Source organism: Polypterus senegalus, chromosome 6 (assembly GCF_016835505.1).
Source record: "Polypterus senegalus isolate Bchr_013 chromosome 6, ASM1683550v1, whole genome shotgun sequence".
In the NCBI taxonomy this organism is placed as follows: Eukaryota; Metazoa; Chordata; class Cladistia; order Polypteriformes; family Polypteridae; genus Polypterus; species Polypterus senegalus.
In genome coordinates, this window is record NC_053159.1 from 132182034 (window position 1) to 132196225 (window position 14192).

Sequence of the window (14192 nt, forward strand, 5' to 3'; positions counted from 1 at the left end):
GTTCAGCATGTGGCACACTCACTCACATTCACACAGAGCCAATTTAAAGCCGGCATGAACACATTTAGGTGGAAAAAAAAAATCCCTCACATACTAGGAGAGCATGTGGACACAAAATAAGGTTTTTAATTGAGGCTCAGCACCAGGGCAAAAGCAATTCATGCCCATATTCAACTAATCTCCTGACCAAAATGCATCCCTTCAGCTCTAAGGGGATGACAACCATTTATTGGCCCACCCAAATCCATCCCCAATTTCGCTGTTTTGTAGACTCTTAAGTAAATTTGGCTTAAAAAACTAGGCCGACAGCATCCCTGTGGTTATAATGGATAAACCTTCTCTGGATGAAATGTTTCTTAAAAAGACCCCAGGACAACTAAAGGGCCTGAATAAATGTAATTCCACATCTGACCTTGGGTTAACTGTCTTTCTTAATCCCTTCCAGACCATTCTCGAGAAATCCCATATTTTTCCGACCAACAAAGGGACTTTGACCTGCTCCGTTTCCGACCTGGGCTGGTTCGCCCCTCCTTAAACGACCAGGCGGCCCCAGGCTCCCCCAGGAGCACCATATCGATGCTGAAATTAGCTCAGACACCCAATCGACACAGGCTATTGCCACCCAGGCCTGATGAGCTCAAGCGATCCTTCAACCTCAGCCTCCTGAGGAGCCAGGATTACAGACAAGCGCCACTGTTTCTGGCCCAGGTAAATGTTTTGGGAGCAGAACCTGCACCGGGTCTTTCGAAACCACGGGACGAACCCCCCACTCGGTATTCTCCCACCTGGTTATGTTTCAGGTCCGGTCCCATTTTCTTCAGGGCTTTATCCATCCTACCAACTATGGCACTGCCACAAAGAGCACACAAAGACATCAAGAAGGTTTGGGGCAGACACCCGTATTTTATTTCCTGGCTGTAAAAGGTTAAGTTTTTGACCAAGTCTTTACAGTTCAGTGTCCAAAACAGAATAGATTCTTGACAGTAAAGATGGCGTCTTTATTTGCCAACACCAGAAGTGACATCATCGGAGGCACTGGAACCATGCAGGATTTCTCGAGAATGGTCTGCAAGGAATTGAGAAAGACAGTTAGTGCACCTTGCTGTCCCCTGGTCGGACATGGAATTGCCATTATTCAGGCCCTTTAGTTGTCTCCTACTCATATGTGTGTGTGTGTGTAGGAAACATCCATCCATCCATTATCCAACCCGCTATATCCTAACTACAGGGTCACGGGGGCCTGCTGGAGCCAATCCCAGGGTGCAAGGCAGGAAACAAACCCTGGGCAGGGTGTCAGCCCACCGCAGGGCACACACACACACCAAGCACACACTAGGGACAATTTAGAATCGCCAATGCACCTAACCTGCATGTTTTTGGACTGTGGGAGGAAACTGGAGCACCCGGAGGAAACCCACGCAGAGACGGGAGAACATGCAAACTCCACGCAGGGAGCGAACCTGGGTCTCCTAACTGTGAGGCAGCAGCGCTACCCACTGCGCCACCGTGCTGCCCTTGTAGGAAACATTTCATGTTTTAAAAGTAAACTACCTGTTGCAAGGGAAAAACATTCTAATAAACCAGATTATACTTTGGCATACATAGACTCAGTGGGCCAGCAGTAACGATGTTTGGTGCACTGTCACCGACTGTAGGTGCTTTCTGCTACTCACCATTACGACGACACAGTCAATGAGTGTGTTTACATGTCCACACATAACCAGTTAAGGCAGATACTTGGTTTCTTAAAAATCTCCATTTACATGCACAAGTAATCTTCTGGAGTTCTTGTTTGTCAAAATGCTCTGCCGTCAGTAAACTGTGCAAAAAAAAAAGTTAAAGATCATAATTGGCTGCCATGAATCTGAAAAATAATCAAGAAGCCAGTGGTAATTTTCTAGTGTTTTATAAATGCGTTTAGTCCGGCTAAGTAAATAACATTCATCCCCTTTTTACATTTCACCTCAGCCACCGAGGAGCACTGGTCCCTCCGTCATCTGATCACAGTGTTGCAATATATCTGTAGAAACAGCTGGATGAAAACTAAAGTAACATTTTATTTCTAGGTTTCCGTTACCGGATTGCATGCAGCACACTCTTTTACCCTTGGTGGTGTGAGGGCCGGCATACCGGTATGTGTGCTTCTTGCCTTACACTCAGTGCTGCTGAGATAATAACAACACAGGTACTTTTACATTCGATAAAATAAGTATTACGTTAGGTTACTCCTTACTTTAAAAAAAAAGTCATCAGACTACATAAAGCAGGTTACTTTTAACATGTTACCCTGCTGCGCCTGCGATTGTGCTGATGAAGTTATCACTGTACGTTGTGAACGGAAAAGGTTTGGGGGCAGCCGTCCATATACTTGAAATAGGCTGCCGACGATTGACAGTTTGGTTCATTGAAAAAGGTCTCAACAGACTTCAGTCCAACAATAGAACAAACAGACAGGCAAACATGGCAGTTTTAAAGTCGGCCAGGGGAAGGAATGTCATCAGACCTTGAACCGAAACTGACAGCATCAAATCCAGGCGAAATTTCCCTCAGTTGGTCTGCTGATGAAAAAGAGGAAGGATCAGTGCACGCTGCCACCCCTGGTCTGGCAAGGCATTATCCCTTTCTCAGCTCTTCAGTTGCCTCCCATGCACACATATGTGACAATGTTCACGTCATCAAAATAAATTTAGCAATTTCTGAAACACTAAAACAGATTATTTTAGCTAGGAGAAGGGGTAATGGAATTGCCAAAGCATTTGCCACATAAAGTTTATCTTGAGGGTTTTTCTACATCTGGCTGTTGAAAGGCAAACAGAGTGCAATAGAGATGTGGAGACTACAGAATCCTTAACAGTAACCCGGATAAGGGTTTACATAGCCAAATAGCTAAGTTACGTTGCAGATAAATCTACATGTGTTTCTCGGAGACCAATTGCCCAGTTTCTCTAACCAGAATAAGGGAGTTACATGGCACTTTGAAAAACAAGTTTCTGTGAATAACCGGTTTATTAGGAATGATTGTAAGCACAGGTTCAAAGAACTGGCAGCTTGAGTTCACAAAAAGTGTGAATTGTGCATTTAAAGTTAATGTTGTGACATCTCATCCAGTTTGCTGGACTCCTGGTAAACATATTGATATAGAAGTTGCAGATTTCCTCTCCATACACCCAAAATAGTAAATGCTGACACCATTTCAGCAGAACCACGGACAAGGCAGCACTGCGTCCATCTTCTGACTGTGTTACAGTATATGCTTGTGGTTCCCAAACAGATCCAAAAATGCCTACTAGTGGGGAGGAAACTCATCAAAAAAACCCTGGTTAGTAACACAGAGGGCCACACAGAATCTTTATAAATAAAAGACTTACTTCACAAAATGTGAAGTTCTGAAAAGCACAAAAGGCAACATCTGCAAGAGGAAATTCCAAAAGCAAACAAAGTTCCAAATTCAAAATCCAAGAAGCAAAGTCAAAAAAAAACAAAGCACAGGTTCCAAAACCCAGGTGTCCATAAAATAATCAAAAACACAGAAAATCACAAAAGCAGGCTCACCACAGCACTTTTAAATTAACCTCAAAGGACTGTGGGAGACCCCCCAGTTTTATAAGTGATGGGCAGGTGGCCTTATCTCTTGGCAGACTACCCACAAAGCACATGAAACATAACACAGGCATAGATATGTAGACAGAATTAAATATAAAGAAACCTGCAAATAAACAGAAATGAAATGAATCCAAAAAAAAAAAATTTAAAATATTCAGAGAAGGTATAAAACAAAGATATGAACTCCAGCCAGGAGAGGAACCCTGGGTAAAATCTAACCGACTGCCCATCTGAACAAAAAACTAAAGTAAGTTAACAATAATGACTTACTGGAAACTGTAAACAGGTTACTACAGAATACAGTCGCAGCAATGTAATGTACTGAGTGCAGGAATGACACGTCCCGCAAAGGTAAAAGTTGGGACGCCAATCTGTTTGTCCAGTTTAATTAACTGAATGGTCCAACAATAAGGATGCCTCTTAGCGCTATGCTTCTTACCCTTTAGAACACTGCAAACAAAAGCTGTAGATTTTAGGGTCTTTCACAGGAGCTCCATCCAGCGGGTCACTTTAGTCGCCTCATTCTGGGCAGCCGGGTTTCTTTTCGCCACTGGACTGGGAGGGGCAGGGCTAAGTGCCAACACTGGGTGGCTTTTCAGTGCTGCAGGGAAAGGAAGAGAAGAGAATGTTAATGACAGTGCCCCCTCTCATCCCGGTGGGCATTTGTATACCTCGATCGAGCCTAGGAGGAGATCCTGCAACACGCATGCGTACATATAACAGACCACAATATTCTCTAAACACTATTTGCTGTTTTGCCATGTAGTGATCCAATTATCAAAATGACAGCAAGGCAAATATGTTACCCAAGCTTCGGTTACTTTATGCTACGGAGCTCTTGAACAGATAACAGCACTTTTAGATTTTTCATTTCTGTCAGCGCCGAGTCTTTTGTTCAGTTTCTTTTGCTTTCTCCCTGTCTTTCCATAGTTGTTTTACGCATTTGTCTAATACAAGAGTAGAAGTGGGAGACTGCCTATTTAAAGTGCACGGACTGGAAGAAATTGGGGACGTGTCGCTCAAAGTGTGAGGCACGCTTACAAACTGTGTGCTCACATGTAGACTTTTGGCAGTAATCTGACTCTACACATATCAGGGCGTCTTTGAAATTATGGAGGACATCGCAGTGGATGAGCACAGGGAGCACACAGTGATTTAAAGCCAGCTCCCTGGGGGTCTCAACAGGAGCATGGAGCCCACGTGTAAGGCCTTCCTGACTCAACTATTGGCCATGACTGAAGTCTCAAACTGGTTCGGTAAAACATCTTTTCAGGTTTTATGATTGGGGTGGTGGGGGGGGGGGTGCAATGGGCAAAGAAATCTAAAATTAAGGAAAATCCCCCCGTCTGTTTCACTCTTAGTAAATACTGCAGCAGCAACTTCACTGGAGATTTTTAGTAAGCGGCTTAACTTGTACATACAGCACTTCTACTGGGGGAGGCTGTGGTTGGGGGGGGCGGGGGGCTAGCAAACCTTATTTCTAAAAATAAATGCTATTAAATGCTCACTGCTGTCAATCCCGAGGTCTTACCCGCATTAATAAGTAAATACCACTGCTCACTGACAGCTCGACTTGTGCCCTGACATGCGAACACAAGCGAGGGCCAGGGATCCGCCTGCCATGGCAGCAAGCCGCTCAGAAAGAAGGGGTTACACGGTGGAGCGCATCCCTGCCGCGTCTGCGTAACCCGATCTATTTTAGCACATTGCTATTTTCAAACACTTGAGAAAGACACGCTAGACAGTAGAAATCTGGCAGCCTCACACCGGATACAGCATCAGAAGAAGCGTAAAGATACGCTAGAGCACACAAAACACTATGCAGAGATTCCAGATAATATTCCCCTGGGTGGATCCCGCCAGTTAGAAACACGGGGGCAGCCGAAGGCAGGCAGGCAGGCGATTAAGAGAGAAACATATAGACATGCAAGCCGAGCTGGAGAGCGGAAAGGGGACGGAAAGAGGCAGCAGGGAAAAACAAAAAGAAAAAAAAAAAAAACAGGAAGGCAGAAAATAACGAGGCAGGGAGATGGAGACGAGCAAAAGTGACCCTCACCCATCTGTTTAGTGTGCTTTTTACTTTTAAAATCTTGCCTATGTCACTTAAATGTCCTGGCAATGCCACAAAAGAGAATCCTGTAAACCGAACAAGGGATGGACACTCCGAAAAGAGACATGTGGGCCTATACTGTTGTGGCACTTGGTGTCACTGCTCCACTGCCAAGCTGTTTAACTGTCCAAAGAAGAGTCCCCTCAGATATCGGGGGCACTGAAATCATTGAATGGGAAGATTCTCTTATTACACTCTCTACTATGGAATGTTTTGTGCTATTATGACTATTGTACTGTTGTATTGTATTCCTGAGGTGGCAGTGACAGATCGGCCATCAAGATCTATGAAGACGATTACTTGTGTTTTGTTTCATGTGTTGTAGTTACCTCATGTTTTGAAACCCATTGCATGTCCAGCCTACCTGGAAAGGGATTACTCTCTTCCATTTTTTGGGAGTTTTGAGAGTAAAGGCTGGGGTCAGGGCCATTGCGGCCCCCCCTTGTGTGATTTTGGGCTACACAAGAAGTGAATTGTTGTCGGATGTCCAGTTGGCTGAGGTCACTCTGACTGTCATAGTGTTTGAATTAGTCTTTAATTTCCTCTTTTATAACTTACCGTGGACCCCCCAGAGGTTTATGTTCTCCGGGGATGCTGCTGACTGTAGTTTTTGGTTTCCTCTCCTTTGTTATCAACTGGCCACACGTTTCAGCAGATATTGTTGGTTTCCATTTGTATTAATCGGTTTCTGTTTGTTTTTGTGTAGCAATTTGTAAAGTCTACCTGAGAGTTTTTAACAGTACTCTTCGTTTGCACTACACTCAGTGAAGAGCGCTATACAAAAATAAATTCTATAAAATTGAATTCACTACAGCAAATGGCACTACAAGACTAAGAGCCGAGCCACATGAGAGTGCGGCATTTGAGTAAACACCTCCTGAAACCCAACAACAGGCAGTGAAGCAGAGCTATTGACCTAAATGGTGGGACCCAACACATCCATAGGGTAAAAGGAAAGAGTCATAATCCTAGAGGTGACTGCCCTGCAAAGAAAGGATGGGCTGTACCTCATCGTGAACTTGTCACTTATAATATCCCTGCCTTACACAGACAGATATGAAAGACACAGTGGTAAGAACTCCATTTCCCAGCAGCCCCAAAGGGGATTGCCCTTATTGGATGACTGAAGCGGAAGCAGGGACTGCTGGGGATGAGAAAGGCCAGCAGGAAAGTTGAAAAGGGGGCTCGGCGGAGCAACGGGGGAGCTGTGTTTTTTTGTAACCCATCCAATGTGTCTACTGAAAAGTAATTTCCCATTCGGATGAATGGACTGTTGCGTGCCTGCCTGTCATGGGTATAGTGGTGGATTAATTGTCATGCGTCTTCAAAAGGAGCCCACCTTCAAATCTCACCCCTTGCCGCTCAGGACTACAGGTAGGACTATTTCATTCATTTATTACGGAGATTGGTCCTGGGATTGTCATCTTCACACCAAAACATTTCATCTGCTTTTGCTGCATTGGACTGTCTAAGGACATTGTCGTGAGTGTTTATTGTTATGTTCATTGTTGTGTTAAAATTGTATTGCCATAAGGGAAAGGAGAGGTTTGTCCGACTGTTGTTGGTTGTGTTGGATTTTCCATTTAATATATTAGTTATTCATTTGTTGGTTTCGTGTCTCTGCTTGTGAGTGTGTGTGGGTCGGGCCAAGGCTGGGTGCGTTCCTAGAATCTTAGCGGCAGCGTATCACTGCAAGGTAGATACACTATATGGCCTACAGTATGTGGGCACCCCTCCAGCTGCACCAGTTGTTAACAGGGTGTACAATCAAGCTCAGAGCCATGCAATCTCCATTAACAAGCATCAGCAACAGATGGGTCATACTGAAGAGGTCAACAGCTATAAGCGTGGCACTGACATGGGATGACACCTTTGCCACAGGTCACTACGTGAATATTTTGCTTTGCTATATCTGCCCGAGCCAACTGTAAGTGCTAATACTGTGAAGTGGAAGCGTCAAGGAGTAGCGATAGCTCAGTCGCAAAGTGGTAGACCACAGAGAGCGGGGCCACTGAGTGCTGAAGATCAAAGCGTGTAAAAATCACCAATCGTCTGTTACGTCACTCACAACAGAGTTCCAAACACTTCAGAAGCAACAACAGCAAGGAACTGTGTGTGGAGAGCTTCATGAAATGGGTGTCCATAGCCGAACAGCTGAACAAAATGCAAAGATCATTGTGCACAGAGCAAAGAGCATCAGCTGGACTCGTATAAAGTGCAACACCATTGGACTCTGGATCAGTGGAAATGTGTTCTCTAGCGGGATCAACAAACACTTTGCTATCTCGAAATCTGATGAATGAAACGAGTCTGCCTTTGGTGGATGCAAGGAAAAAGCTACATTCTGGACAGCATAGTGCCGACTGTAAAGTTTGGTGGAGGTCTGATAATAGTCTTGGGTTATTTTTCAGGGTATGGGGTAGGCCTCCTGGCTCCAGTGAAGCATACAAAGACATTTGAAAACAACCGTGTGCTTCCAACATTGTGGTAACAGTTTGGGGAAGGTCCTTGTACAGTATGTCCCATCATAACTGTGTCCCTGTGCACAGAGCCATGTCCTTAAATATATAAAGGGACTTAAGTGGTCTGCACAGAGCCCTGACCTCAGCCTTCTTAAATACTTTTAGATGAATTGGAATGCTGATTGTGAGGCCAACTTTAGTACCTGACCTCACAAATACTCATTTGACTGAATGGTCACACAGCACCACCGACACTCCCCAGTCTTGTGGAAAGCCACCCCACAACAGCATAGGTTGGTACACAAGATTGGGACATTAACTGTATCTCAATGCCCGTGATTTTGGAAAGAAATTTCCAACAAGCTCATATAGGTGTGCCTGTCAGGTATCCACAAACGTTTGGCCGTAAAGGTTTATTTTGCTTTCAGTGACTCAGTGAACATTTCAACACATCCTGGATTCCTCCCCTGTCTGGTGTTCAGATTCATGTTTTATATCTGTTTTCTTCATTCTTGGTCCCCCATAAGGCAGGTCTACGGTACCTACCAATCACCACCAGGAACTGCTCTGCACCTTATAAAACCAGAGGGTCTCCCACAGTTCCTGGCAGTTCATTGTGAATGCACTAGAGAGTTCGTGAATTTGCTTGTGTTTATTTTTATTCTTGGATGTTTTGGATTTTTGACCTATTGCTCTGTTTTTTGAACTTTTTTTGAATTCTGTGTTGGGACTTTGCTTTGGATTGCCTTGCTGGCAACTCCTTTATGAATTTTGTGCTCTTTAGGGCTTCATAGTGTGACAGAGCATTTTCTGTGAAAATCTTCTTCTTTTTGCTGCTCCTGTTGGGGGTCGCCACAGCGGATCATCTTTTTCCATACCTTTTTGTCCTCTGCATCTTGTTCGGTTACACCCATCACCTGCATGTCCTCTCTCACCACATCCATAAACCTTCACTTAGGACTTCCTCTTTTCCTCTTTCCTGGCAGCTCTATCCTTAGCATCCTTCTCCCAATATACCCAGCATCTCTCCTCTGCACATGTCCAAACCAAAGCAATCTCGCCTCTCTGACTTTGTCTCCCAAACGTCCAACTTGAGCTGACCCTCTAATGTACTCATTTCTAATCCTGTTCATCCTCGTCACACTCAATGCAAATCTTAGCATCTTTAACTCTGCCACCTCCAGCTCTGCCTCCTGCTTTCTGGTCAGTGCCACCGTCTCCAACCATTTACCATAGCTGGTCTCACTACCGTCCTGTAGACAATCCCTTTCACTCTTGCTGATATCCGTCTGTCTCAAATTACTCTTGACACTCTTCTCCACCCATTCCACCCTGCTTGAACTCTCTTTTTCACCTCTCTTCCACAATCCCCATTACTCTGTACTGTTGATCCCAAGTATTTAAACTCATCCACCTTCGCCAACTCTACTCCCTGCATCCTCACCATTCCACTGACTTACCTCTTATTCACACACATGTATTCTCATTCATTCATTCCTCTCCTCTCTACAGCATATCTCCACTTCTCCAGGGTCTCCTCAACCTGCTCCATACTCTTGCTGCAGATCACAATGTCATCAGCAAACATCATAGTCCACAGGGAACTCCTGTCTAATTTGTGAAAATAAACTTTATTCTATTAAGAAGCTGTGTTTGCCTTCATTACTAGCTGGTAGATCCCCACTTCCGGTTATGTCCCAAGAATGACGTCACTTACATTTCCGGCTCCAAGGAGGACATCACTTCCTGATTTCGGCAACAAAGATGGCGTCACTTCCAGGTCCAAAAATTGTGTCACTTCCTGATTCTGGCTCTTAAGATGACGTCAATTCCAGTTCCATTCCAAAGAGTAACCTAACTTCCGATTCCAGACCTCGATGACATCACTTCCATTCTTTCAATACCCTTTTGCAGCCAGGGATAATATACGGGTGGCTGCCCCAAACCTTTTTTGTGTGCGTCAAGGTTGATTATTTCACAAAGTCTAAAATGAATGTCTGCTTGGGCCCCATTTTGTCTAAAGCAGCTTTTGCAGAGGGGTCAGCTCAACTCTGATTCACTCCGTTGTGGTGAGATGAAGCACAGGGCTGACCAAAGTGTTGGTTCGCGCCGCAGTTTAGGCGTTCACTTTAGAGTTCAATCAGTAATTCAGATTGGGGGTGAAAGTGGATTTCTCCCTTCCTGTTAAAACTGTGCTGCCACTAACAGCCTATCAAAACGGGCAATGCCCACTTTGTCGTACAGTATGACAGCCCTTACTGTCTACAGGTGGGTCTACATATCTTCAGGGTTCAAGGGCCACTTTAACGCTCTATCAGATCCTTTTCACGTTTACAGATCAAACCTCATTATCGTAAAACCTGAAGTCTGCTGTCAGATCACCAAACAGATGATTAACAAGTGACATCAAATTATTCTAATGAAGCACCACCTCGATGCCATGCTGCCACAGGAGCATCTAGACGGCTGCTTCTCTGCTCTCTGGATCATCAAAACAGATTACTTTCATGATCTGTAATTCCGTCACAAGTCCTAGAAATCTGTCAAATAAGATAAGCGAGCATTGGGGGGAAACAGAAAGAGAGAAGCTGATGAAGTGAAGAGAGCGGCCCGGTACACAGTATCAGCACCCCGTTCCAGAGAGGATTAATTAAAAGCGTGGAAATAGCAGCCTATTCAAGTGCTTTATAAACCGCAATCAATACAGTTTAAACGTGGGGTTGGGATGGCTGCTCAATATGTGTATTCAATCGCCATCCTCACAAGCCGCTTTGTTCTCCATCAGCCAGATACGCCCCGTTGGGATTTTCAAAATTTAATGAGAAGTGCGACTTCACGACCTTCAGACAGCAGGCAGGCCCGATTGTCGGAGTTCATGATCTCAATTCGAGAAAAAAAAAAACGAAGAGCACACGCCAGATGTGCAGAACAGTGACTTGGAGACACACAAATGACGGCTGAAGTGGGTGTTGAAGCAGGAGCCACATGGATTACCTGTTACTTCTATTGAAGAGTCCAATGAACTGAGGGATTTGAAACAAATGCTTTTTGATTTCAAAACCCTTAAATGGTCTCATTGCCTTCACCAAGTTAGACATGCGGGCAATGGGGACTGAGCAGGAACTGCAAATGGGAGGCTTCTGCTGTCATTGCCTTTGACCAACTTGGCCACACTAGGAATAAAGTGACAGAACCCGGGTTCAAATGAGAGTCATACATGGCTACTCTATTAGCACATAGAGGGTTTCTGTCATTGAAAATAAGTGATCTCAACTGAGGCAAACAGGCAACTTCACTTAATGGAAACCAGTGGTTCAAGTGGATTCAAACGCCAGGGTCTATTGAGTGAAACTAGTACGGCTTTTTTGTAAGCAAGTGGCAAAGGTGGAGTTTGATGCTGATCAAATCCCAGATATCATAAAGGTCCCAGGATGGTGATGGGAAATGGACAAAGAAAACAACTGGTGACAGCGGCTGAGACCGCATTCGAAGCTGGGGACTGTTGTTGCCACACACCATGTCACTGAGAGGTGCAAAGAACATGGCCAAAGTGAGAGATGGCTACTTTGAACTTGGCGACTCATTCTTTTAAACTGAGAGCTGCTGCAAAAGTCACAAAGGAAAGAAATAAAGAAGTGGCCAGCGTAGAATGTAAACCCAGGGGCTGAAAGTTTCAAACCTTATTAAAGGTCACAATAAGGTAGCTGCTGAGAGTGGTACACTGCGGTATAATTAATATACCTCAGAGTGGTGGGGGGCACAGCATATCCTGGTAACATCAGATGCAAGGCAGCAAACAAATCTGAACAAGACACCAGTTCTCATAATGAAGGTGCGAAATAGGGGGACTGGAATTTCCAAATTAATCATTTGGACCCCTTGGAATCCATAGAATCAGAATTGGGGCGGGGGGCATCCTTAAAAATGGATTTTAAAACAAGTTTATGGTGTTAAAAATCACTCTGTTCCCATTACTAGTTTTTTCAAGGAAATATTGTGGTAGCCAGAATTCAGATCTTGACTGGCTAGGCTGTCAGCCAGGGCCTCCTGGGATTGGACAAGACTAGTGGCATGAGTGGCACCAGCCTGACTGGCAGCAAGGAAAGTACACCTCCTGACCAGAAGGATGGCAGAGACTTTCAGACTATACATGGGCATGTTTTGTCACGTCAAAGTGTTCACGAGCGGTACTTTAACCTTTACGTTCTTTTTATACTGGCAGCCAAGGTAATTCTGGAAATGTCTAAATTATTAGCCTTGATTCACATGTACACCCTGCAGTGCTTACCTGGGTGACAGTCACTCGTCACTGCTGAAGGATAGTCTGGGAGTTGAAGGATTCAGAGCCCATGCCACTCACTTACTTCTGTGTTGTAATATTTGGCCACTTTCATATGTTTTTTTTGTTTGCTATATTAGGGGGCTTCACTCACCAACCGCAACCCCCGGCCTACACTACATGTCAGCCACTTCGTGTCTCTGCTGCTCGTGTATGTGGATTTCACTTTCACCAAACAACAAATCTTTTAATTCTCGCAGATACACCTCTTCATTGGGAAGAAACACTACTTTTCCCTGATGGCAACAAGAATTAGACAATCTACAAGTCTCCGACTTAAAATTTAAAGTCAAACAATATCTACATACTTCTGTCATATCACCTATGTCCATATATTCGATCTCTTTTCACTGTTCCATTATTTCACCGAGTTATAATTTACGTTTGTTAGCGATAATGTGATCTTTACTATAAGTTATTTGAGACTTTCGAATTTTAGTACTTTCATTATCTCTAACCTGCTCTGCATGTGTATCGTGCCAATGGTTTTGAACCTCTTTACGATGTTCTACTTTGTCATTTACTCTTTGTCTTTTATTTCCGGCCCCAGGTGCGTGAAAGTATCTCTCTGAAAAAGTCACGTCTCGTTTCAGGATTTTTTTATATAATAAAGAGATGTAATTTATCTTATCAATGTTATGTTTGTAGTAAGAAGTCAAGCACAATTACACCTTTTATTGACAGATACAGCACTTGAAATCCTTTAAGTGGGTCAACTTAAATGTAAAAATTTAAAAGACCTCTTCAGGCTAAGATTCATTTAGAAAGAGAGGAGAACCATGTCTAGTCAAGATCATTTGATAAGGTAACTATCCAACAAAATCTTTGGCTGTTTCTGATGAGTTTGCCTGTGTTTCTTGTTTTCTGCGAGTGGAGCCTTGGGAGGTCAGGCCACCACTATGTCACTGCTGCAGGACCACCATCAGCCTTTCGGTTTTATGCTGGGGCAGTAGCCCCTCAGAGGTTCTTTGAACTTCTTTACAACATTTCTACTTTGTCTTCTACTCTTTGTCTTTTACTTCCGACCCCACTTGGAGCTGAGAGCACAATTAGAAGTGAGTGGACCGTGGGCGTGATTGTAAATGTTTGAGAGGAGGGTGGGACTTGTCAAAATATCTTGGCAAAAAGTCTCGTCTAGCAGGACCTGAAATTATCTCTCTCGGGAGTTGAAATTATCTCTGAGAAAGTCTTGTCCCAGGATTTCCTTTTATAATAGAGAGATATGGAGTTTTTATACATGGAGATTTCATTTCAGGCATTACTTTTTACTTTCATTTTCATTTTAAATGTCTCACTTTGGTTGTTTACTCAGCACCACACTGGCCACGTGTTGTCATGTTCCTGCTCATGCTGTTACGAGATCGGCGGTTATTAATGTCACTGGGACGTCTGCTATACAAATCACAGCTCGCGGTAGGTTCAGTATTACTCAGTGGATACGCCCCTACATTTTGGGATCTTAGTGGCACTAATCTTCATTTCCAATTAGGCCAAATGCCAGGAATTCTCATTTTGGTTTTCACCTCGTGTCTGTTCCTGTGTTACTAAGTTGTCCCGGTCGTTCGTTTTTTCCTGCCACAATCTCTGTCTTTCCTGTTAAGAACTTTGCCTTTCTTAGACTTCATCCTTTCACTCTGCTAATTATCTCCTGATTTATTTATTCTTCACAATGACTTAT

At 44.0% G+C, this 14192-nt stretch overlaps 1 long non-coding RNA gene across 1 annotated transcript; it reads right to left on the reverse strand.

The window, feature by feature from the left end:
* Positions 1–893: 893 nt before the first annotated feature.
* LOC120531626 lies at positions 894–5225 on the reverse strand. The gene is made up of 4 exons (XR_005634128.1): positions 5135–5225; positions 4043–4204; positions 1674–1819; positions 894–1066 (listed from the first exon to the last, which is right to left on the reverse strand). It is a non-coding gene; the product is annotated as an uncharacterized LOC120531626 (long non-coding RNA).
* Between the last annotated feature and the right edge of the window lie 8967 nt (positions 5226–14192).